General features: G+C 41.0%; 1 protein-coding gene across 18 annotated transcripts in view; it reads left to right on the plus strand.

The window, feature by feature from the left end:
• Nucleotides 1-26,109, plus strand: part of HIVEP2 (HIVEP zinc finger 2) — a 124,933-nt gene that overhangs the window by 51,101 nt on the left and 47,723 nt on the right. For 8 of the 18 annotated variants that reach the window (XM_015858319.3, XM_015858312.3, XM_085543507.1 and 5 more), the window contains 2 exons: nucleotides 1,930-1,991; nucleotides 23,338-23,435. The exons of 3 other annotated variants lie outside the window; for them this stretch is intronic. The gene's annotated coding sequence lies outside the window, so the exon portion shown is untranslated. The remainder of the gene's footprint in view (nucleotides 1-1,929; nucleotides 1,992-23,337; nucleotides 23,436-26,109) is intronic. 7 more of the 18 variants (XM_015858316.3, XM_085543501.1, XM_085543500.1 and 4 more) reach the window with 2 other exon arrangements.

The following is a 26,109-nucleotide window of genomic DNA, read 5'->3' on the forward strand; positions in this document are numbered from 1 at the left end:
ACAGTGTTTGCAGAGGGTGCTGGTGCATTCAGCAGGCACCAATTAGAGAAATGCTGCTTTATGGCTATGACGGGTTATTGCTGCACAAACACTTGTACAATTACACAGTGGGTCAGAAGGGCAGCTTACCTCGCCTCACAGCTATTACTTTAAAGCAAACACAGCTATCAGGCACACAAATATCACCGATTGCGGAAGGGGAACGGTGAAATAATAAGTGTTTGAAACTGCACACTGAGGAGAAAGAGTGAATATAACAAGCCCTGGTGCTGTGGGAAGTAATTCTTAACCATGTCCGCATTAGAAAAGTCATCATTGTATACTGGAGAAGTGAACGCTTCCTTCTATCGCTTAAATCAAGTTAATAGACCGTTGTGTTGTTCGGGTACTTGGAAATGGTAAGAGAATATCCATATTTTTTTTCCAGTTACCTATTATACTGAAATGTCTGTATTCTGTCTGCCTTTGTAAACAAGTTTGCATATTTCCACTCATGTGGCCATGAATGTTAATTGCTTGCAGCCACCCCACAAGTATTCTACTTGTTTCATTTGGTAGGTTTTGCCCAGTGTTTCATCAGAGTCAAGCCTAAAGAGCTAGAGCACTCTATAGCCGCTGTGGCCACCTCAGTGTGTATAGGATGGCTGTGGTACGTGTGGGTTTGTGAATGTTGCTCTAAGACTACCAGGATCATCTTCTCTTCTAAAATGGTTGTGCTCAGTGCTGTTGCTGGCTTCTCTCTGGCTCGTAAGAAGGAGCTCACTTCAGCAGGAATTGCATTATAGCCAGTGGCCAGAATCTTTGTTCTCACCTGACCTCATACTTCTAGGAAGCTCAGCTGGCAAGTGTTGTGCAGACCATGGTGGTAACACCCACTGGAGCGTGGGCTGCTGGTTAGGTTGTCCTACTTCCATATATGCCAAGGTATTTCCACTGACATGCTCTTTTCACAGGTTTGAAGTCACCCTGCCTTCAAGGAATGGCTTTCCCTAAAGTGGAAACGCAGCCTAAGCTGAAGGGCCAGCTAAAAAACAGAATTTGCTGGGGTAGAACGGGGTGACAGAAGTTAAATGAAGAGTGTTAGGTCAAAAAATTTTATGAGATCACCATGCTTTTAAATTGGTTTACACAGATGGCTGTCTGGTTTGTTGCTTTGTCCTTGCTTAATAGTAACTGTTTATGGAAAAACGAATTGCTTTGCAGAAGGAGGTCCAAAAGCTCATGCTGTTGTTTCCCTCCGTGGAGATCTTCATGTTATTATGGGCATACAAGGATCTGGCCTGAAATGCAGATTGATTACAAAGCGTACGGTGAATAATTAACCATTTGACTTGTTCCTAAGGCCTGTAGTCACTGGGTTAGAAATGATTTCCCAAACTCCAGGAGATAAGAGAAGGTTATTCCTAGTTTCACAATATCCTTATTGTTATGGCTTTGTGCTGTGTGTACTCTGACATCAGCTGATACCTACGCAAGCTGGGTCCAGCTTCTCATTCAAACCACTTCCTGGGGTTTTCTCGGGTAATGGCAGTGATTCAGAAGACACCACCGCGCCTCAGAAAGCTGCCTCTGACATGTCGCACCAGGGCCGTGGGGCTGGGAGCAAGTGAGGTTCTTAGGAAGGAGTTTTGAACTTAAAAATACCCACGTTTTTGTTTGTTCAGCATTCAGATTTAGATGTGCGTTGCTTGGCTTGTGTCCTAGCGACCTATTCATAGACCAGCGGTATGTATTGTGGAATATGCGGTGATATATATGTACATATATGCATGAAGCAGGAGCCTGGGACTTGCCTCCAGGCAGGAGTGCTGATTTTGCATCTGCAATTGTTTCTATCTGTTTTATAAGAAAAGAAAGAGAGAGAAATATAAAGAATTTAAATTTTTGAAGGGATTAAAATCTAAATAATGATGCTCTGTACTTTTGCAGGACTATTTACTTAAGAAGCTGAGAGTGAGCTAGAAACATTGATGAAGCCTCTATTCTGTGAGGTGGGTATGCATTCTTATTACTATTTTGCAAAAGAATGGAAGATTGAAACCACTTGCCCAGGTCCAGACACAGAGCTATTTAAGAGCTGTGAACAGAGTCCAGGAATTTTCTGTCTCAACACATGTTCTGACTGATCAGTACTTAGGAATAAGGTCTTCATGTGCCCTCCTGTTGGAGGAAGTGATGAGCTCTTGCATTCTGTTATCATTCAAAGTGGTTCTTTCAATTTTAGATCTCTGACTAATGGCATAAGTGACTCTCACTGATACTTGTGAAATCCTGTCTCCCACCCCTGGTGTGCAGCACATTTAGGTCACATTTTTGGGAGGCAGCAGTCAGTGGAAATCAAATGTGTCCACTGGATCCAGGTCAGACAATCTGGGCTCCAGAAATGCTAAGTGCATTTGTTCCTTTTTTTTTTTTTACATTTTATTTTACCCTTTTGTCACGCTGAGATGCACCAACAGCCTCTTAATAAATCCCTTCTGTGTGACTTGCAACTTAGATTTGCAGACCCACAAATAATGGGTGATTTGAATAATTGTGAGAAGTGAAACTGAGTGTTTGTAGGTGCATCTACAAGCAGCAAAAGCAATGTGTTCCTGTACTTTTGGTAGCTTTTGTCTTCATGATATGCTGCATGCAAATCTGTCAGCTTCACTTGCCCCGTACCATAGTGTCTCAGATTCAGAGCCTCTGGGTTTCTGCATGCTGTTGCCCAGCCCATCTCAAGGGCCCCCCTTGCAAGGCGTTTTGTTCTTGAGCTCCTCGGTTATTGACAGCAGTTTTCTTTTTGGCTTTGTGAGAGAAACCTAGTGAGGGGGTTTCTGCCTTCTGTTGCATTCAGTTGGATCGTGGGTCTGTGGTGGTGAGGAGTTAAGTCAGGACTGGAATTTATCTCCTTAAAGATTTATTTATTTATTTATTCTCTTTAAACCAGTCTTTGCCTTTGAAAACCTGTTTAAATGAATAAATCACTCTGACAGTAAGTACTAGAATATATATCTTGATAAAAAACAAATTTATCTGTGCCAGTACGTAGCTATTTGGTGTCTGTTCACAAATACATACAGTTAGTTAGCTGTGGGTCCATATGGCTTCCATCTCTGAGCAAAGGGGAGCAGAGTGCTGGGGCACAGCCTGAAGGTGGGAGTAGCAGAAAAACTGTGTTTGACGTGCTTTTCTGTGACATCATGGTGGCTCCTCAGGTATCTCTCAGTTCATATGGAAAAAGTATTAAAAATATGACACAGTTTGATGCTAATATTAGCTTCATGCTCTTCTCTGAAAAAGGAATGAAAATACTCAGAGGACAAGTTGCCTGTGTGCAGATTTGGCTTCTAGGCAACGTGAGCTATGCAAAAGCTTTCCTTACTTCAGAAACTTTTCAGTACACATTATGATTGTTAATAATTATTATATAATAATATATTTTAAATCTTTAAATCTGTGCACTTTGTTGAAATTGAGATGTTTGTCCTACTTGTTATCTGCTTAATAGGACTATAAGAGAACTGAGATACTTGCACCCTCAGACCTCCTATTTTGCAAACATGAGCACCATTTGTTTTGCTCAGTTCCAGAACATTTAAGTTCAAAATTGATGATGACATTTTTAATACATCATTTGACTAAAATTATGCAAATCCATTGCTGTACTGTAACATACCTTGAGACCTATGAGAGGGAAATTACCCAGTCCTTCTGTCGTGGAGCCCCAGTAGTGAAGTCAATTGTTGAGTCCTGCATTTTTGTCACTATAACCCCAGACAACCCTACAGGCTTGGGGAAGAGTGGCTGAAAAGCTGCCTGATGGAAAGAGACCTTGGTGTGCTGATGGACAGTCAGCTGAATATGAGCCAGCAGTGTGCCCAGGTGGCCAAGAAGGCCAATGGCATCCTGGCTTGTATCAGGAATGGTGTGGTGAGCAGCACTAGGGAAATCATCCTGCCACTGTACTCAGCATTGGTGAGGCTTCACCTTGAGTACTGTGTTCAGTTTTGGGCACCTCAGTAAAAAAAGGACACTGAGGTGACCAAAGTCCAAAGAAGGGCAGCAAGGCTTGTGTGAAGGGCTTTGAGAATATGCCCTGTGAGGAGTGACTGAAGGAACTGGGGCTGTTTAGTCTGGGGAAAAGGAGGCTGATGGGAGACTTATTGCTCTCTTCCAGTACCTGAAAGGTGCTTACAGCGAGAGTGGGGTTGGTCTCTTCTCACTGGTGACAGGTGACAGGATGAGGGGAAATGGCCTTAAGATGCGCCAGGGTAAGTTTAGGTTGGATATCAAGATAAACCTCTTTACAGAAAGGGTTGTTAAGCACTGGAATAGGCTCCCCAGGGAGGTGGTTAAGGCACCATCCCTGGATGTATTTAAAAACTGTTTGGATGTGGTGCTCAAGGACATGATTTAGCAGAGGGTTGTTAGAGTTATGGTAGTTCGGTTAGGTTGTGGTTGGACTCAATCATCTTAAGGTCTTTTCCAACCTGAGTGGTTCTATGATTCTATGTGTGGAAGGATCGTGTTACCTGTACCACTGTGGTGTGGGCAGTGTCACGGTGTCACTGCCTGCCTCACGCTGCTCAAAGACACGAGTTGCTGGTTTTACTCCCTAGGCTTGAACTGGCTCCCCACAGTCTCAAAAACTGGCAAGTCATGATCTAATGCTAAATGTTGTAGTCGTTAATCAATTATTTCATTATTGGTTGTCATTGGTTTGGCTTCTGCAGCCTGTGGGTGGGCAGATAGCTATTTTCCTCATGTTGCAGCTCTGGTCAGCAGGGAAGAGAACTGAAATTGTGATCTCTGGTTTGAAGATTGCTTTGGACTCCAGTGCCTAATTCTAACCCTCTAGAAACAGTGTCTGACATTACACCTTTCTGTCCTTGTTGGGGTATTAAGTTACGTTGTCACTGTGAGAGCGGTAAGACGAGGTTTTGAAACTTCTGGGTGGATAAACAGAGTGGGAATCAGCAAAAGGGGAACAGGAAGCAAAAGCTGGCTGGCAGAAAATTTAAAACTGCAGCACATTCTGAAATACTTCAGCTGTGCTCTAAGCTGGTACAACACCCTGGAAGGCCTTACACATTAAACTTGTTTCAGAACACTCTAAATCTTGCCTCGATTTTACTTTGCAGAAGGATATCGTGCTGGTGTATCAATATTCCAGCTCTTGTAACTCATTAAATCAGCAGTGCAACTGCTGCTAAATGTTAATATCTTAGTATTTCAGAAAACTATTACTTTCATTATGCTTCACTTAAACCAGGGACGACATTTATATTGTGGTGGAACTTTTAAGTTCTACAATAGCACTATGCTTTTCTTTCTGGAAACACTTTCATTGAGAAACACTGTGGTCAGTTATGCAGTGTTACAGGTTTTCTTGTTTCTTACTGTATAGTTTCAATTTTCGAGGCGGGAGAGTTGTCTTCTTTCACTGCCCACAGGGTCTGTGAACCCCTAAGGTTACACATTTACAATTGCGGGTGATTTCAGCCCAGACACGGTTGACCCCATTTAAGGGAGAATATTTGCAACCAAATGGTCTCAGGAATAAAAATGCAACTCTTCACATGCACAGTTTTGCCAGCGTAGGACTTGTGCATGCTCCTAGATGAGAACCAAAAGCTTTTAATTCAGCTTGCAGAGAGGAAGGAATTCGTCTGTGCTGCAGTAAAAGGAAGTATTTGCTGTGTTATTGTAGCACATGGCCTTTTGCCATCCTTGATAAAGCAATCCAGGGCTGTGCACCCAAAGTCTGCTGCCCTCCTGACCCTCCATCAATCACCAGCTGTGTGCAGGCTGGATGCAGTGCCGGCTCCAGAGGTGATCCATTGTTTGCTCTGAAAGCGGAAAGTGCAGACAAAGCGGCCCCTTGCAATCCCCTGTTGCAGCTCTGTGGGGCTGCTCCATGTTCATCTCCGCTGACTGGGGGAGTCAGCCATGGGGGTGCAGGCTAGCTGCCTGGGACAGGCCTCAGGGATGGTTTTCCCACAATAAAGAGGAAAACCAGAGTCAATGTTGTAACGCTGCACCTTGGTTATGTACTTACATTTACTTCCCTCTTGACTGTTCAGCACTGCTTGTAGGTGAGGCTTAAAAACACTGAAGTTGCACACTCTGGATGGCCCAGTCTTCCTTTTTCTCTCTTTTCAAGCAGTTCTGGTTACAGAGATGCCAGCATCATCAGAAAGCATGCTGAGAATCATAGGATCATTAAGGTTGGAGTAGACCTCTAAGATCATGAAGTCCAACCACCAACTATCACCACCATGCCCACTAACCATGTCCCTCACCATCATATCTCCACTTTTGGAGGTGACCCCACCACCTCCCTGGGCAGGCTGTGCCAATGACTCACTGCTCATTCCGAGAAGGAATCTTTCCTGATATCCAACATGAACCTCCCCTGGCCCAACTTGAAGCCATTCCCTCTAGTCCTATCACTGTTACCTGAGAGAAGAGCCTAAACCCCAATTGGCAGTACAGAATATTTTCACACACACATTGCTGTCTCGTCACCAGGAAGGGTCTGCTTATACCATTGTGGAATCTGTGGTCTTTGTCAGTTTGTCTGTGCTAGCTGAAATATTGCAGCCCCCTGCAAGCTTTAACAGTGACTGCACTGTGATAAAATGAGAATGGAGTTTTATGATTTATTTAATACAAGGGAAGGGATCTTTCATTTTTAGAGACACCTTAACTTAAGGTATACCCAAGTCCTTGGCTGACTTCTGTTTTGAACTGGTTTAGGTTCCTGCTGTGAAACCAAGAAAGTTCCCTGGGTGCTGAAAGAAAAAGCTGAGGATTGTAACAGGGTGTTCAGGAGAGAAAGGGAAAATTGTGCCAGACACTGCAGACAGCAAAGCTCCCAGCCTTGCAGATGCTTGGGCTCCAGAAAGGCTTCAGGCTGGAGCACTTTGTGCTGAGCTCCAGCTCACGGTATTTCTTGTTTTTAGCACACTGTACTGCTCTGTTCCTGTTTATAAATCTTGTAAGTGTACACATTAAAAAAGTAATTAAATTGTCATTATAATTTATAGTATGCCTGCAGTCAATCACCTAATTAAACAGAAAGAGCAGGGAGGTAGTAGGTTCATAAGCATTTATTAAGTACTGCAGTATTAATTATGCAGGACTTTTGAACCATGAAAAAGAGGAAAGAATGGAAACACTGATCTAAAAATGCTTTCCATTGCTGCCCTTCTTAACAGCAAGACCTCCCCTCCGGTTAGTAAGACAACACTAATGCTTTCTTTTTTGTTAATTTTTAATGACATTATGATGGATTTTTAATTTTTTTTTTTTTTTTTAACAACAATCACTCGCAGTGTTTTATTGTAATATTTTTTAAAAGAATAATGTCCTTGCATGGGATTCTATAAATATGCTAGCAGGACTGGAAGATATGTCTAGAGCTTGATTTGGGGCAGACTGTGCAGGAATGGGCTCTCCTGCTCATCATTTGGCAACATATCAGGATGGGAGCAGAGCAGGCACCATCTGCTTGGGCAGCCCCCCAAAATGGGCTATGGGTTGGTGAAAGTGGGAGCTGATCCCAATAGAGGTGCTCAGCCAGGAGCGTGGAGGGGGAGGGCACTGTGATTAAGACTTTTCTTTTTCATTGAAGCCTTTACTCCCACCTCAAGCTGTGAACCAGGGCACAAGTTGGTGGCCAGCACCAGCCTGTATGTCAGGGCATGAGGAACAGTTGTGGGCCTGGCCAACAGGGAAGCTAGAAACCCAGTTTAGGAGCTCTTCTTTCTGGAAGAATTTGAGATTGTGTGATTGGAATGTAAATTCCAGTTAAAGGCCATTTCTTTTCACTGTCTTTAATAAGCTGCACTAAATTGACAGAAAAACCAGAAAAAATAAAAAAAATAAAAAATTGAGACTGAAAAATCAAGTAAATTTGCTGCGTGTGAGTTTTTCTTCTATACAGAAAACATTAAGTCTATGTGGCACTGAGCACTGCAGTTTTCTGTACCAAGCTGTTTGACTGAAGGCTGTGGAGGAGGGCTGTATGCCAAGCAGGAGTGCAGGCAGCAGAACAGTTCTGCAATCCCATGCCCCCATCCCATAGTCCTGCAGTGACATGGCCTCCAGTACCTGGCTGGAGGGAGATCTGAGGATGTAACTTAATCCAATGAAAGCAATCGGTTCTGTTGCTGTTTTGAAAGATGCAATTGGGATTGCTTTTGTAGCAAAGAGAACTTTTTACCTTATATGGAGCAAATCAAATTATTGACAGCTCTTGATCTCAGCACTCCTAATTACCTTATAATGAGCAGTCATTATGGTTCAGGTTAGCAATGCAGCAACATTATATAAGAAATGTAACTTGTCAGTTGTCTGGAAAAAAGAAAGAGAAATATATATATAATATAGCAGTAATTGTGGCGTAACCAAGGCCTCAGATGACATAACAGAAGTAGGTTTATATAATTCATTTTATGGTCAATAAGCCAGTCTTCTGAGCTGCATATCAGAGACTTTAATGCTTGTCTGTTTGTATCAGACCTTACAGCTATTTCTTCAATACCCAGGTTGCTCATGCTTTGCACTTGTTAAGCATGTTTTCAGCTTTGTGTACTGGCAGCAGGCAAAGACAGTCCTGGCAGCAATGTCCTCAGTTTGTTGAAATGGCAAACAAGAAAATGCAAACCTTTCTCTTACTGATTCTAAAAACAGGTTGGATGAGTGCTGCATTGGAGCTATTTGAGGCAATTGTGGGGTGAGTCTTTGGGATGCCCTCTGCAATTTTGTTGTCAAAACAGAGAAAAAAGTCTTTGAGTATGAGAATCTCTTCTTTACAACTTTCCTTAGGCATATATTTTCATTGGTAAAATGGATTTTTTATGTTATGGGCAAGTAATTGATTTGAAGTCCCAAGTTCTGCTTAAATGCATATGTATTGTGAATCACCAAATGAATTCAGTGTTTTTAATCCATTCGTGTGGTAATACTCGTTACTCCTCAGATATTCAAACTGAGGCAGGTGTTCTGCTGTGGACGGAGAATCTGAACACCTAAACCTTTATGTTTGGGTTGCTCAGGAATTGCTCTAAGCACAGTAGCCTGACCACAGTCAGTGTTAGGCACTGGCAGAGTTATTATAGGTCCATGATTTTGGCAAAAAGTCTTGCACATACACTGTGTTATTCCAGGCATCTCAGCTGAAGATTCTGTAAGTATTGAGCAGGTCACCAGTGTTTTCTGTGTTCTTGTCCCTCATCCACACTGGGAGCATGGAGGTCTTGTAGTAATTAATCCATATCCCATTAAAGTTGTGCCTTTGTCATGACTGCAGCCTAACCAGGCATATCGGAAGCAGCTTGGAAGCTGTTTAGTGTGCACTTCAAATATTATGTGAAAATGCTCGGATCATCTTGTTGCTAGTATGCCTTCATTCCTAGCAGCCCCAAATCTCTAATGGGAGGTATATGTTTGTGTAAGGAGGTAAAAGTGTTCAAGTTTGGGTGAAAGTTCCCTGGAATTATATAGCACACCCTGAGGAACAGCAGTATTAAGCTCCAGGTATCTCATTACTGTGGTTTGTTATTGGCATTTTGGTTTGTTTACTATTGGTTTTGTATGGGTGATTTTCTCAAGTTGTTTCTTGGGAGGATAATATTAAATTTGGAAGAACAAATGCCACAGTAAAGTAGGGAGACATGTAATGTAACTTCAAGCCTCATAAAATAAGTAGACATGGTGCAAACATTTCAAATCCTCTTCAGCTCATAAAGTCAAGAATCAAAAGTAACCTGAATTCATGGGGCTCTTCAGTGAAATGGAAAAGCTCAAACACAAGATAAAAGAGTATTTGAGACATGAAATCCAGGTATGTTGAGACTGGAAAAAATGTAATTCAGAGCTCTAACTGCACAGATGCGTCCAAGAGATTTGGGGAGAATGAAGCAACATGTCCTCACGTGTTACTGAAGATAAAAGGGAGAACAATACTGTGATTAAGCAGCAGCAGAGAGCATTTTGTGTGGCTGTTCAATATTGGAAAGGGGTTACTACGAAGTAACATTTAGGTCAGTGGAGCAAACTGCCTTGGGAGGGTGTGGAATCTGTTTGGCTAGACTAAATACATGTCTATTAAAGATGATAGAGGATAACCCATTTAAAATTTGCTTCCAGCCCAAATGTTTTATGTTATTTTTGTTCTCCTCAGGTACATCTCTTGGATTTTGGTCAGATTGGATTTTTCTTCCAGTTAATATGTTAATTATTGACAACAGAAGGACCCTCTATGCTAAGAACAGCATATAAACTAGAAATATTATCAATATTACTTTACACATTGTAACAGATGTAACATGCCAAATAATTATTACATAAATTCAATAGTGTGGTAATGCTTATGAATAGTCTCTTGTACCTGTATTAAAATATCGTATGAATGTTTAGACTATTTTAAAAACATTACTTAGCATAAAACTTCTTATTTTTTTCACAGAAATTTCTTTGTATTTCAAAGATGGGAAATGTTCAAAGATGGGAAATGTATAACATTTTAGAGAGTAATGTCATACAGAAAATGGGACACACTCTGTGTGCCCATGACCATACAAGCTTTGTCTCTTCTCCTAAAAATATCCATCATAATCATAATTTCCAGGAGAGGGTTTTTGTGACATACAGATCAGTAAGTTGATGTATGTGCAAGTTGTATGTGTGTAAATGCATTCCTTTATGGAACAGTGTGGTAATCAACTGTTACTGTAGTCAGTGGGATTTTTGATTGATCCTGGGCACAGAAAATATGATTCTTCCATTTCAGGTTAGATGTTTTTTTTTTATGACAGTTTATTGTTCAAAAGCAGGCTGTACTGTTATTAAAATTGGTGCATGGAGGAACGCTCACTTTTATCACTAGGAAAAGTGTAATGTGTATGTAACCACCCACAGGAGGAAAAAATATTTCTTGTTGGGCTCAATCCAAGTTTCACTGACTTTTATGATATTTGGATCAAGCTTTCTAATCGTGTTGCTGTAATGATCTGAAAACCCACTGGGGACTTCACTGCTCCATGCCAGGACTAGTCGTAATGAAGTGATACAAAAAACATTGGCATGTAGGTGCAGAAACACAACTCTGTAGTTCAACTGATGCAGCTCTTTGATTTTTCAGAATGAAAAAAGAGGAAGCTCCAACGTGAATGATTCTGTTTACTTATCACTTTTAAAGCCAATTTGAAAATAGTGGGGAGCTGGAGTGTTAGTAAGTGATACTTAACTCACGTAAAAGCAGAGAGGAGTGCTTCACCCTATCCTGAGGGCGTGCAGCTAGGAAGGTGAAGCGTGCTGTGCTGGCCAGCCACTGGCCTTTCCCTGAGGTCTGTCAGTTCTTCTCATCTCCTGTTAAGCAGTCTTGATAGAATAATAGCTTGTTTTCTTTCCATTTTTGGCTTTAATCATTTAAGCACTTTCTGGTAGTCACAAAGGTTCTGGAATGGCACATAACAGTTTGGGAAGAATTGACACAAATTTTAGTATATCTGCTCACATTTTCCTGAATCAGAATCTGTGGTATTCATCTCCGGAAACAATGAAGTGGGAATTTGAATAACTCGTTGGAGATGCAGAAATCATTAGGGGTCTTTTTTGTCCTTTTTTTCTTTAACTCATCTTGTTTCTTAGTCTTTAATTGTGTCTGAGTTTCTGAATGATTGCTATTGTTTGTTCTGCCTCTTTTTTTTTTCTTCCTCTCATGAGAGGCCTTTAACTTGATTTCTTATGTTTCTTAGTGGTGGCATTATGTTTTCCTGGCAGAAACACTTCTGCTGTTTAACATGTTGACAGTGCTGTCTGAAAGTATTTTTGGTCCCATGCTCTTTCTTGGATCCTCTCCTAGGGCAGTTTTTCTTCAATTGGACTTTCCACAGTCAGTGTGGCCTCTTACCATTTTCCTGTTTTGTATTAATTTTTGAGCAGGAGCCCTAGTGTAGAATGAAACTTGGATGTCTTAAGGGGACAAGTCCTGGTGAAATTGCTACCTTGCAGTCTTTAGTCTTTTGACTGCAGCTGCACTAAACTTCTGAACACAGCAGAGAGCAAAGACAGCTTAAAGCCAGATTTTCAGTGGGTTTCAATTCGATTTGGCCACTTGACTCTTGAACACAGATATGAATAAACTCAGAGGAGGCTCTGTTCATGTGCATTGCCATTTGTGTTTCAAAGGTAAATAATTTTCTAATTTAAAGTATGTTGGTTTTAGTGACATTTTGGGGGATGTGAAAAGTAGTTTTGTTGTCTTGCCATTACAAAACAATATCAGGGCTGTACCTTGACCAAAACAACATTGTCTTGAAAATTCAGTATAGTATCTGTATATTTTCCTTAAAGTAATGAGTCTACTGTCAAGTACCACATGATTATTATTTAGAGCTCTTAAGTCTGGGAGGGTAACTGTCAAGTTTAGTAGTTCAGTTTGCACAGTGATGATACAGAATTTCAAATTTTTCATCATGCCTTTTCTTAATCTCTTCATCTATGCTGCAGATCTTGGGTAATGGACAGGTATTGCCTTCACATGGCGCTGCAAAGGTTGAAGATGACACTACCCACTAATGATCACTGCTAACTAGTTAATCATTCTACTTGTTGAAAGAGTTTTGGAAGTGGTCTGTTTCATACTGCAGGCATAGCCGTCTGGGTTGGCTTCAGTGGCTGTTGAAGGTTAGTGGAGTGCTCACATTGACTGAAATAGTGAGTGTGAGCCTTCAGTCAGCCAGGAGCAAATGGGGACAGGACCACTGTCAGCTTATACAACTAGAGGAAGAAGAGGTCTACTGTCATAGATCCCAGTTTTCTCTTAAAAAAAATAAAATAAAATAAAATGGATTTTTGAGAGCTGCAGTGTCCTCAGAGAGGACTGCATCAGGACCATTGGTGGTTATTTCTAGGTCCTCAATTTTCGTCCTTCTGCTGTTCTAATCCTAAACCTTAAAGCTTCTTGTCCATGGAAACCATAGTAGCCTGGAGTAGGTCCAGCCTTCCAGTAGCATATACTGTATTCCTTGTAAGGAAATTAGATAATTCAGGGTGGACAAGGACAACAACTCTAGACATTGTCAGACTAAAGGCAGGTGAGCCCTTTTGCCAGGCTGTAAGCGATATATGAATGTCCTGCCAGATCCTTCACAAATCTTAGTTTCCTCAAGGGCACATTAAAGTCACTGCCTGTTCTCTTACAAAGATTATAGATGACAGCATTAAAATCTTAAATCACTTGGGTGACTGTGAACAGTAGAACATACCACATAGCACTCCTGGAAAATATCTCTTCAGACAGCTCCTGAAAGCAGATCCACGTGATAATTCCTTGAAAATACATCTTAGGTCAGCTGGATTTTTCATCATCATGGTGAATGTGGTTCTTTCTTTAAGTATGATCCCAGGCACTTGGTTTGGTGCGGTTTTTCCTGTCAAGGTGGGAAAAGCATGCGCAGCCTGGCTCTCCCTTCCAGCCCAGAACACTACAGCAAGTGTAGGACTTTTCACTCTGGGCAGATGAGAAATGTGTCTGACATGACAATTTTGACCGATGGTATAAAGAAGCTTGTTCCTTGATGTGATCCCTGACTGACACAGAAGCTCTCACTGTGGATACACTTATGACAAGTCTCTGCTTTTATGGATACACTTTTTACCTGCTGGATAAGGGAAGAGGAACCTTAGCTATGCTAAAGCTATGCTAGCAAATAATACAATTTTGCTAGTACGAATGAAGCCTGTGCTGGGGACACACTGTCAGTACAGTTTGCTAGGACAGCTGCAACAGCAGAGCGATCCTATTCTGGACACAGCCTTGTCTTCTGTTCCAGTTTGTCATGCATGATTTATCTTTCTTTCACCTCTCCAGGTCCCTAGACAACACTCTGCGTAAAAAGAAATTAAAACACAATACGTATGAGTCTGCTCTGTATTGGAGTCTTGACCTTTAATATATCAGGTTTTCATATTGCAGCTTTGCCAGCAAATAGGCTGTCCTACAGGAGCTGAGGTTGCTGTAGTGATCTGTAGAGGTCCCACCTCAGCCGTGCTTCAGCTTTATTTGCTACAAACTCACAGGCTGCCTGGAATGCCTTTGAAAGGAGATGAGGTTTTCAGATTGCCTGGGAGATCATAACCAGGAGCTTCAGCAAACCAATAAGGAAAAAAGCCTCTATCATCAAAAATCTGAGAAAGCAGCCCTGACGACCCCAGTATTATAAGGATTGCTCAATGCTTTGTCCCGCTATATAAGTTGAATTTTTATCATATTAATAATTTTTGGAGTTCGCTTCTCTCCCCCAGTGCTGTCATTATGTTTTCCTTTTGTTAGTAAAGAAAAGAATGAAAAGGTCTGCCTCTGTGATCTTGTGGCTGCACTCCTGCTGAGCAGACTGGCGTGTCGCTGATGGCAGGCTCGCAGTTAGGCTCCCTAGATCGATAAACCATCTTAGTTGGTGAGCATATCAGATGTGAATTTTAAGAGTCCACAGTCACACTTACAATACCACAGAAGCCAAAACTTAATGTAATTTTTAAGAAGCATCTGAATCTTTAAGAGGCTCTACTTTTCACTCATAAAACAGCCCACATTACCTTCTGACCAGCGCACTGTTTGATGGAGTTTTAGTCTTCTGTTTCTCTCTGCAGCTATTGGAGATCATTGTTTTTTATCTCCAAGAGACAGGCAACTGTGTCTTTTAAGAAACAAAACAATTGTGTCAACAGATGGGAGAGAAAGTGCTGTGTCTGAAATAGGAATAAACAATGTTAAAAATAGGTAGTCTTGCCAAAACTGTTTCTTGAGCCAATGTGGAAATCCTTCTTTCCCATACCAGCGTGCTATCAAAACTACTAAAACCATGCTAGAAAAACTGCCAAATTAGTCTATAAAACATTGGTAGAATAATAACGACCTTTTTCCTGTGCAATTCTAACAGTCAAGCTAGCAAAGGAGAGTGACTGGCAGAGTTGTACTGCCAAGGGAGAGCTCCGAACAATACCTTTCATTGACCCCTGGCCAGCAGCAACTAAAACACAGCTCTGGTAGTTGTAGATGTAGATTTTAATGAGGTGACCCTCTTTGCTCCCCAGCTGTACTAGAACAACTGTGTAATGAGGAACCAGGGGGTGTCAGAAGCTTTCCTTTTCTTAGACGTGTAGTTTTGCTCCTAGGTGTGGAGGGAAATAATTTTTCTGTCCCACCAACTGTCTGGGAAGAATCCATGGCAGTTTTGTTAACAAGAAAACTCCTGCCCTCCCCAAAATAGGAAAGCAGGATGAACTGTTCTTAAACATGGTTGCTACTGGCAGAATTACAGCTGCAGTTTAGACACTGCATTTCTGCTTTCCATCTGTTGTCTCACTTATTTTTTCAGTCTCTCTCCTTGCTTTCAGTTGTTTTCTCTATGTCTCAGTTTATGCAGTTTTCAGGGCTGGCTGTCCATTTCAGCATTATCGCTGTCCTAATGGTTGTAAGAGGAGCAGAGAAGCTCTTTGTGAAATGATTCTTTATTAATTTATTTATTCCACAATGCTTTTCTGCTTTGTTTGTTTGGGTTGTGTTTGTACTTTATGCTCTATGTTGTGTCATCTCAAAAGAGAGATGTTTGTACAGCGTGTCTTTTGCTTTGGTGGTTTAATTCCTGCAAACTTTTATTCTGTATACCACTCACCAATTATCGGCAGTTGAGGAATGCTCCATGCTTCCCTGGAAGTTGTCTCTGTTAGATTAACATTTCTTGCTGAGATTAAAGAAAATTTAAAGGAAAAGACTTTGGAGACTGCCCCATTACTTAATTGCATGGAAGAGAGACCACATCCCTTATCATATCATGTGGTCATTTTTCTAGCTCTTTTCTCATTGCTACATGAGGCAAACAGAATCATACAATCACAAGGCTGGGAAGGGCCTACAAGATCATCTTGTTCAACTGTCCTCCCATTACCATAGCTACAGCAAACCACTAAACCATATCTCATAGCTCCTCATCTGCCTTATGTCTAATCTAAACCTCCTCTGGTACAACTTGTGGCCATTTCCTCGAGTCCTTTTTGTTGCCTGGGAGAAGAGGCCAAGCCCCTCCTCATCACAACCTCCCTTCAGGAAGTTGTAGAGTGCAATGAGGTCTCCCCTGAGCCTCCTCTTCTCCAGACCAAACAATCCCAGCTCCCTGAGCTGCTCCTCATAAGACTTGTGCTCCAGACCCCTCACAACTTTTGTTGCCCTTCTGTGGACATGTTCCAGGGCCTCGATGTCTTTCTTGTAGTGAGGGGCCCAAAACTGAACACAGTACTCAAGATGTGGCCTCACCAGAGCTGAGTTCAGGAAGTAGAGGAACTAAGTGCCCATGACTTTTCCCTGTTCTGGTGGATAAGGAAACTGTCAGTTCTATGTGAAAGCACTACAAGAGGTTTATCAGCAGTTGTGGATGCATGGGATTTCCTTATGGTAGCTTGTTACCTCATGTTTTCTGCATCACCTCCTCCTACCTCTGTGCTTCCCTGTAATCAGTGGGTAGCATGCACATTTATCTCTGCTGAAGGGTATGTCCCACATGGTTGGTTTTTGCTTGTTTGTTTGTTTGTTTTTTAATTTATTTTGCTTAATCAAATCTATGGACAAGTTAAAAAGACTGGTACGTGTGTGAGTGAATTCAACCTTATTCCAGCACAATGAGCTCCAAGGAAATCAGGGGAAGTTTATGGTACATCCTGAGTCTGTGGAAAAAAAATAAAAAACATTTGGAAGGATGCATGCCACCTATTCACTTTTGACTTGAGAACATGCCTTGCTTTGCTTAGCTGGCTTTACTGCTTAGAGATGGAATTAAGCGTATGCCTAAATGACTTGCTCAGCTGTGACTGAGGTTGCATAATTTGTCTGCTCATTTTCCTGGAGCTTTCCTATTGAATTCAGGAATCAGGCCATGGCAACGGAGAGGTGATGCAGTTGTAATTGGCAGGATATGCCAATTAGAACTTATTCTTTTGGTATTGTAAAGTGAGGCTCTGTTTTTTCATTACAGCCAGTTTGAAATTATGCTCTTGAATTCTGGTCAAGTCAATATTGCTTCATGGCGAAAGTACAGCAAAATATTTTTGCTTTAGCTATAGGAATATACAAATTTGATCCCTCAAAGCTTTCCTATAGCTGCAACCTGCCTAACTGCTATTGCACTGCCTCATTTTTCAGACCATTTTGTTCTTGTACTGGACACCAAAATCATTAGAAAATATTCACTGGCAGCATTTAATGGCATATTAAAAAAACAAAACAAAACAAACAACAAAAACACGAAAGAACAGACATTTGTGATGCACCACTAATCTATTAGTCATTTGTTTAATTCCATTGCTCAACACATACAGGAGAATAAAGTAGAGGTGATTAAAATAAAAGTGATTTTAAAAAATCCTCATAATAAGGCTTTTTTTTTCCCCCCTCCTGCAACCAGCTCATTTTCTTTTTCTGAGAGCCCATGGTGATAGCAGAAGGTGAAAAATTGCAAACAAAATTAAGGAAAAGTTCAAGTTAGCTGTGGAGCCAGAAGTGTGATTCAGGAGCTGAAAATATCTCCGCGCTTCATGCATCAAACTCAAACACTGTGCTCTGACAACGCCCTCTGGATCAGAAACGGAGTTTGAGGTCATTCCTCCTCCAGCCTGCCATGTATGGATAGGGCCCACGCTCGTGACAAATTACTGTCTTACTGGGCACACACTGAGAGTGCAGTGACATCAGTGCAGAGGGATCTTGCCTCACAGCAGAGGACTGAGGACTCCACAGTCTTCTTCTTCCTTTAGACCTGGAGGAACAGTGTGGAGGCACTGGGAATGAGGACATTATAAATGTTCCTTCTCTAGATGTGGAAGGAAGAAGGGATAGAGAGCACCTACTTCTTTGTAAAGAAGTCATATGGCATCCAGAAGAACTGCTAGCAAAGATTCTACTTGGAGTTGTATTGATGTCCAGTTCCGATTCCTAGGATAAATGTACAGCTGCCAGTGATGGTGCTTCACCATGGATGCAGACCCAAAAAGAATGTAGTACATCCTTTGTTGTATGAGCTGTCTTTGCATCTAGTAGTGCTCTACCAGAGACTGATTTGTATATACCAGTATGCCTGGGATACTGGTATGCTCAGCCTTGCTGAGGTCTTAAAATTATTTTTGTAGAGAATAATGCTTAGATTTTGCACATAACAACAACCGAAACTCTGAAAGCAGAACCCAAGTCTTTAGAATTCACATATTTTCTCTGCTGACAAATTTATCTTGCTCCCAAGCAGGCATCACACTTCCCTGGTGTCCTGCATGTCTGCTTAGTTGCCGACTTCTCAGGTGCGAGTGAACTTTCATCCCCAGCACTTTTTCTTCAAGGTATTTTTGGAGGAAGTTCTCTGTGTTTATATTGCTGAGGCCTATTTGGATTGGTTAGAGCATGAACTTTATCAGAAATCCTATCTTGGGCTCAGCGGATCCCTGATGTTTTTGCCTTCCCTGCCCACCCTCAGAGGACCCCTAGAAGTACTCACATCTTTGTATCAGCTGTCTAGCCAAGCAGTCCTGTCCTTTTGGCAATAGCAGAGCAGACAAATGGGTTGAGCAACATGTATATGTGGACACAGTGTCAGTTGTCAGCCTGACCATTGTCTAAAAGCATCAAGCCTGGTTAGCTGAGGGCACTGATCTCAGCTGGCAGCGTCTGAACTGCTATGTGTAGTGAGGTTATGGACCTATACTTAGGGGGATGTGCTCTTGCTAATTTAGCTCCTGGCTGAATTGGGAAAAAAAAAAGAGTAACCCAAAATCATAGTTCCAGCGGTAGCAACAAAATATGATCTTGCACATCGTGGGTTCTGGGAATAAAGGAAGTAATTTAGAGAAGTTCCAAACAGTACATATAACACTGCCAAAGAAATCAGGTGCTTGATTTTAATAGAGTGAATTGCTTATGTGTAAATAAACAAAGTTCATAGGTGATGTTCCAAAAGTCATTTGGGATAATGTATCTTTTAGGTAAATTTTGTTCTGGTTGCTAGCTTTCAGGGGAGGCTGAGAGACAGTAAAAACAGCATATACATGTGTTAGCATGCATGACTATCTTTATTTCCATAATATATATGCATATGCATGCACACATACATGTATAAATTCACAGGGATATAAATTTCAGCAAATGAAAAATGCTGTAGAGATTTCTTGGTGCTTTTTTGTGTCTGGATCTGCAGCATGGTGCTAGCATGCAGGAACCAAAATACTAAAATGAAGAAAAGCTGTGAAGAAACAAAATTTTAATAGACTGTCATAATCCTACTGCAAAATAAAAATAATAAATAAAAAAAAAGAAAGTGAAAACAAACTTTCTCTTTCAATAATGAAGATGAAAACATTTACAGCACAGAAAAATACATTAACAAAAATATATCCCTTTAAATTTGGAAGTAGTTTAAGATTTGATCCATAAATTTCAGCAAACTGCTTGTAGTTGCTAGAGATGCCAGAATGAATAGAGCTGCCAGCTGGAATTAAGAGGGAAAAGGTAGACACTGTATTTTAATTCATCTACTCACAGGTGATTTGTGTGAACAGGTAAAGTGAGAACACTGGCATAGTACAATAGAACAACTGTCTTTCATTTTTTCCAAATTTGATTGCATATACGTGTGGTTGTATTTGATCAGGATGTGAACATTATTTCTTAGGCGGTTGTATTTTGCCATTGATTCTATGTAGTTAATTGAAAGCATGACATGGCTTTTACCTTCCTCAAGTAGGGAGATATTTTTACTTCCAGTCTTAGCTGCTATCAAATTATGTGTTTAATGAATTGTGCTTTGTTTAGGGAATGGTAACTGTAAAATATTGCCTGTTCAGAGAATAAGCACTGAGATGGAGATTGATGTCTGTCTGGAGCTTAATCCATCACAGTGACAGCCAAGCAAATTTTAGACTTCTTACTCCTCCCATTAATGACTGTAATCTCTGGACTTTGTGTTTGAAAAGGAGAAAGAGGGCAAAGAGAGCGTTAGAAAGTCCACACTGACTGTTTCACATATCTAAAGGGGGACTGAACCCATGTAAAAAAGTGGGAGATTTTTGTATTGCCTTATTGCTGTGAGTTACAGTACATGAGTTAGAGCTCTGGGATGGCAAGCTACTAAAGTGTATGTGTTTTTCTCCCCTAGTTGTATGGGGAGAAAAACCTTACGCCATCTGGGAACCTGGCTGCAACTTAAATGGTGTCTGGCTTTCTTATAAACCTGGTCAAACTGAGTCATTAGGTGAATTTTCTTCCTATGATAAGATACAGTCTGCTGGAATGATACCTTCTGTAAGCAAGTTAAGGAGTAACACAGGCAAGGCTTTATTTGCCCTTTGTACTCTTGAGACAATTTTACCCATTTATTAGCAGCAAAATAAATATTTGCTAGTTGTTTTCCTTAAATTTTAGTTTCTCATTATAATACACATGAGATTTCTGTGTTGTTGTTGTTTTTTTTTTTATCTTGTAAAGTGCATAGGAATCTTCCTCTAGTCCCCCCTCAACTAATCTAGTAGAGACAGTGTAACGGATACATAAGAACTAATATAAAAGAGAGTTCTTGTTGATCAGTGAAATGTATTTACCTTTATGGTCAGATGATAACAAATGCCTACTGCTACATTTTAATTTCACTGCTAAACATGTAGCTGTACAATCATAAGATAACTACTGAAACTGCCAAGGGAGGGTCTAGTACTCTTTTCAAAAGCAAAGGGTAAGAGTCATCATCAGGGTACCTCCATTTTCGTGTTTTCAGGTCCTGTGTAAAAGACTCATCCCTGCGAGTACAAGCTGCAAAGCTCAAACTGGAAAAAGTCTTCCTAGTCATGCCGTGTTTCTCATACTCTCGTTCCCCTTCTGATGTACTTGTTTAACTTAGTCTCCATGGCTGGCAAACAACAGCAGTAGATTAAAACAGTCTTGACCAGATATGTCCAAATGCTAGCAAATGATGTATTGTTTAAGGAGTTGTTAAATTAGTTGTTAAAGGAATGTTTTCTTTTGCTTCCAAATATCCCAGTATCACACAAGTTTTTACTAACTTGATGATAAAAACAAATTAAAATTTCTGGATTTAGTATCACAACAAAGCCTCTGGAAGCTTTAATTGGGCGCTAACATTCTGTTTGATGACACTTGCATTATCTGAGGTTGTTAAAGGCATTGTAGGTTAGCTGTTCCCTTAGACTACATACTGCTTGCAAGCTCAAGCATTGCTGTAGGGTTGTTGACTTAGTAAGGATATGCAATAGCACTGATTAGACAAAATCATACTGTCCTTAAACAGATCTTGCTTTGAATAATATTTAACCTAATTATAAGTAAAGAGTAAGCTTTTTAAATACTCAGAAACCGATCCAGCCTTCACTGAAGTCAGTGGGAGTCTTTCACACTTGGATCAGATCCTGGTATATCTTTTGAGGAACATTGCTGAAGACAGTGAAGTCTACCACATGGGGAAATATGCTGGTTCCTATCGGTTAAAAGCTAATTTCATAAATGATGTGTTTCTCTTGGGAGTTTGTTGTCTTTTAATGGAATACTCCTCTGCTCTCTCTTGGATTTACCATAAATGACCCCCTTGTCTTTGGGTTGGGGACTGCATAATCAGATTTGTAATGTATATTCATTAAAAACAACTTTGTGCAAGTGTAACCATTGTCATTAAAACCATTTTGGCCTCTCTGAAAGCATAAGGTGTGGGGCTGCATGCTTGGGGGCTGGAGGATATCTGTTTACTTCCAAGAGAAGCAGGCTGCAATTTGGAGCACCCCTAGGTTTTACTGAAGAATGGGCAAATAACAACTCATGGCTTCTTTATTGCTTTGCTTTCATTTTTGACAGGAACTTTTCTCAGTCTAGTTGTAAAAATAGAGAGTGAAATACTGGCTCTGCTATAAACAGGGTTTTGCCCTTGAATCCAGCCTTGCCCTGCTTTCACCCATAGATTAAAAGCATATTGGGCTCTGTCTGCCTGGAGATTGAAAAGTGGTTCCTGGCTCTGCATCCAGATTAATTTCCTAGAAAGCTGTATATTGATGTGATAAAGTGTTAGGGTCTGGAGCCAGAGCATATGTTATTTTATATACTCAGATGCCTATATAGACCACTGTTGACACTGCCAGTTAGTAACACATTATCATTTGATATTTGTTTTTGTTGCTGATAGCAAATATTACAGCAGAAAATATAAGCACATGCCTTTTTTTTTTTTTTTTTTTTTTTTTTTTAAACTACTAACTCATTCCAGACCTTCCTCAACGTTCACATTTTGCACTGTTTCCTTCAGCTCACATCTGCACTCTGCTGATGATGGAAGCATGGAGTTATGTGGCTTCACCCATAGCAGTCTTTGCTAGTGTACGGGGCAGTGTGGGCAGGCCTTGTGCTCATGAAAACATAGAGAGGTTTCCTGCTTGCTTCTGCAGGGACACAATTAGGCCATGACCATCAATCTACAGGTCTAGCTTGCTGAGTAGGGCATTTTCCTGTCAGAGGCCTCTGTCCAGAATGTTTGTACGCCCTCGAGGAACAGGCAGCCCTCCTGCTGTGCTGACCCAGCTGCCCCATGAGGGTAGTCAGCCAGCAGCGTCATGTCCATGCACCGTGGAGCATGGCAGGGCAAAGGGCAGGAGAAAAGGCACACGAGATCTCTCTCTGGAACCATGTGCCGTCATGTCACTCTCCAGGATCTCCCTGAGTGTGCTTCTCTTTCCAGGGTCACATCCACCCTGGAGTTATCTGTGCTTCACAGCTGTTTCATTGTGTGGTCTGTAGAAGGTAACTGACAATGATTGCCCCAGTATTCATGAGGTGATCCCACTTTTAGAGCACAGTGCTAGGCAGCAAAGAAGTGGCATGAGAGATACTGCTCTGATTTAAAGATAGGAAAATATTTGTGTTTAATTAAAAATGCATCTTATTAAAAATACATGTCTTACTGTAACTCTTTAAAGTAAATAGACTACCAAGGCACTACCATGCTTTCTATGCTTATTCTGCTTGGTGTGTTTGTATGTCTGAAAGTAGTATACCTTTTGGTCTAGGTTTTATAAGACTAGTTTTCACTTCAGAATATTTTCAGTTGACATGCATTGTAGATAACTGCAAGGTGGAATCCCCAGAATGGGTACTGATTTCTAGTGTCACATTGCTCTGAGGAAGAAATACCTAGGGAGCGAGAAGGACTGTGTCTGAATCTCTGAAGTTCCTATTGTATTATTGTAGCCAATGCCATAGCGAGATGATTTGACAAAAGTCCTTAAAAATCCTCCTGTTTGTTTTCTAAATAGGTGGAGGGGAGTGTGGACAGCCATATTTTCTGGAGTGGTGAACCAAATTGCATTGACTGGAACCATAATTCACATGCACCTTTGACTGCAGCAGACAGGTAGGAGAACAAGGAAAGGATGGGTTCAATTGAACTTGGGGAGCGGGCCTCAAGATTAAGGTTTCTTTTTTCCTCTGGGTTTTGAATGCATGGGCTCATGCAAACTACAGTTGTGAAAATGATGACAACGTAGTATCATGATACCCAAGTTAACTTACAGTTAGTAGGTTCTCAGTAGCGGTTATCTATGATATTACAGGCTATGAAGGCCAGCATATGTTGTCAGGAAAAGGTCTGTGTTCTGTTGCTCATTGCAGCTCTGTGTTTGAGTTGGCAGTCACAGGTTGGACAGTTTTCATATAAACTTTGTCTCAGGGACCGTACCCTAAAAGACAGATACTTTGTCGCAATACTGAGAATCTCCTTTAATCTTCTGTGTACTGGCACATCCTTGGTGTTCAGAGAGTTATGTTAGCCTTTGAATTTAACATGACTGACTTAAAGTAGTGAAAAGTTAGGAAAATATTTGATAATTCTCATTGGCCCTCTCTGTTTTACATTTTTTACTATTTATCTGTAGCCCCAAGAGCTAGACATGTACAGAAGACATCAGATGTCCTCATGCTATGTGATGATCTCAGGAGAAGGTGTTTAAAGAAAATGCATAGTGTATTTTGACATAAAGCTTGCATTTTTCAGAACTGTAAGTGGGATTAGACCTATATTTCACTCTGTATGAACTGAAGGAGGGAGTGGAGGGGGTTAAATTGAAATGGGCTTAAACCTTTTCTCAAACCTGGAACTGATCCCAAATATTCTGCAGTCCACAGTGGTGCTATATGGGATATTTCTTCTTTTGGATCCACATCAAAGTTGTGTCAATCTGCATCGCTCTATTTCCCCTCTGCTGTCTCTGAGAGCTGAGATGTCTTCCCATGTACCCTAAGATCAGAGCTGGATGAGAAGAGTATTACCAGGGAACATGCTGACAAAAGCAATTCATTATCCTCACCTGTAGAATTTACAGTGAAAGTTCAGCAGGGAAACAAACTATCCTGATGCACTCCTGTGCTCTGCTCCCAGTTTGGGAAGCTTTAATAGTGTGTGAAATTTATAAGCAGGAGTTTTGGAATACTGCAGTATGAAAAACTAGCCACGTCCCAACTCACCAGGCAAGATTTAAGTGGAAAACTGAGAACTTTGATGCCCATCCTCTAAAATGGGCTTTGAGCATAAATTCTTCAGGTTTCATTAGTGTGTAACTTAATGGTACTTCTATGCATTGGGCCCTTGTTGCTGTGGCTCTCTTGTATGCTGAAAATTCCCCATGGAATGTGTCAGCCTAGTAATGGTCTTTTTCATTTGGGACAGCTGAACTTTAGAATAGATGCTCTCAATATAAGTCAGAGAAATGCTATTGTAACTATAATACATATCACTAACATGTGTGCTAAGGACATTAAAGCCAGCACTTAATACTGGAAGAGTAGTAAATATGTTGTGTGAGCTAATGCAAGGTTCACGTTAAGAAACTGAAGCCTATATTGCCTGCTTTATGTGTGTGAACTTGCAGTTTGATCCCACTGCTAGATGCAGGGTGATAGCAAAGCACGTTTCCCCTGAAGATAGGAGCATGCAATGCTGCCAAACCAGCAGTCCCGGGTGCCCTGCAGGGCATGATTCTTGCAGCAGAGAGCGATTGCACAAGTTATGATGTTCAGGACCAGCCGCTCTATTTTGGTTGAGAAACCTTTGAGGATGTTGGTCCTGATTCCCTACTGTCTGAAACCTTTTGCTATTTATACCTGGGTAAAGTGAATGCCTGGCGAGCATAAAATGCCACTACGCTAGTGCTAAAGGAGCTGTTATCCACTTTGCCCAAATATAAATGACTATGCAAAAGGTGAAGCAAGTTCAAGGTCTCTCTTTTTGTTATAGCATTACCCCTAGATCCTGCTGCTGGTGGCTGAGTGTGTGAACAGGAGGCTGTGCTTCAGTGGTGGTGGTTTGAGCTCAAGATGTGCAAATGCAGCGAGAAAGAACACTCATTTCTTTTCCCACTATTAGTCAGAGAGAAAAACATGTTTCTTCTTCCCTGAGCAGTGGGGCAACACATTTATTTGCTAGTTTTCTGACTGTCTGAGGTAGGAGAAAGATACTTGAAAACATCTGGCAGAGGCAGAAATGGACACTGTGACTTGCAGTCTCCCTGCGCTCAATAGTGGGTGGTGTATTAACATGCCATGCATTGGAAAGACACAGTCCTTGAAATCCTCTGACACTGCAAGCTACTGCTTTTAAGCTAGAACAGAGACAGATAAGGATACTGTGAAGGAGAAATTCAGCATTGCATATTGTGAAACTGATTGCTTAAAAAAATTAATAAAAAAATTGGTACTTTTGGCAGTGTTTCATTTATTGTAAATAGAATCCATATATATTCATAGATATTTTGAATAGAATATAGTGTACTGCCTTTTCTACTATCTAAGCAAATATCTTGCTGGAGTAATTTAAAAACAGATCTGTTTCGTAGCCAGCAGTGCACCAATTTAATAGTAGTACTGACCCGTGTTAGAGATTCTGAGCCAGATTCTGACAGCTGTAAACCTGCTGAACACAATGAAGACATTCATGAGTTTACCTAGTACGGGTAAGGACATCAGCATCTGGCTCTTTCTGAGCAGAGCTGCTTGTGAATCATTATGCCATGCACGCTGCTGTGGAAAGACCA

The sequence above is a fragment of the Coturnix japonica genome, chromosome 3, assembly GCF_054131305.1.
Source record: "Coturnix japonica strain WE chromosome 3, WE-NBRP24, whole genome shotgun sequence".
NCBI lineage: Eukaryota > Metazoa > Chordata > Aves > Galliformes > Phasianidae > Coturnix > Coturnix japonica.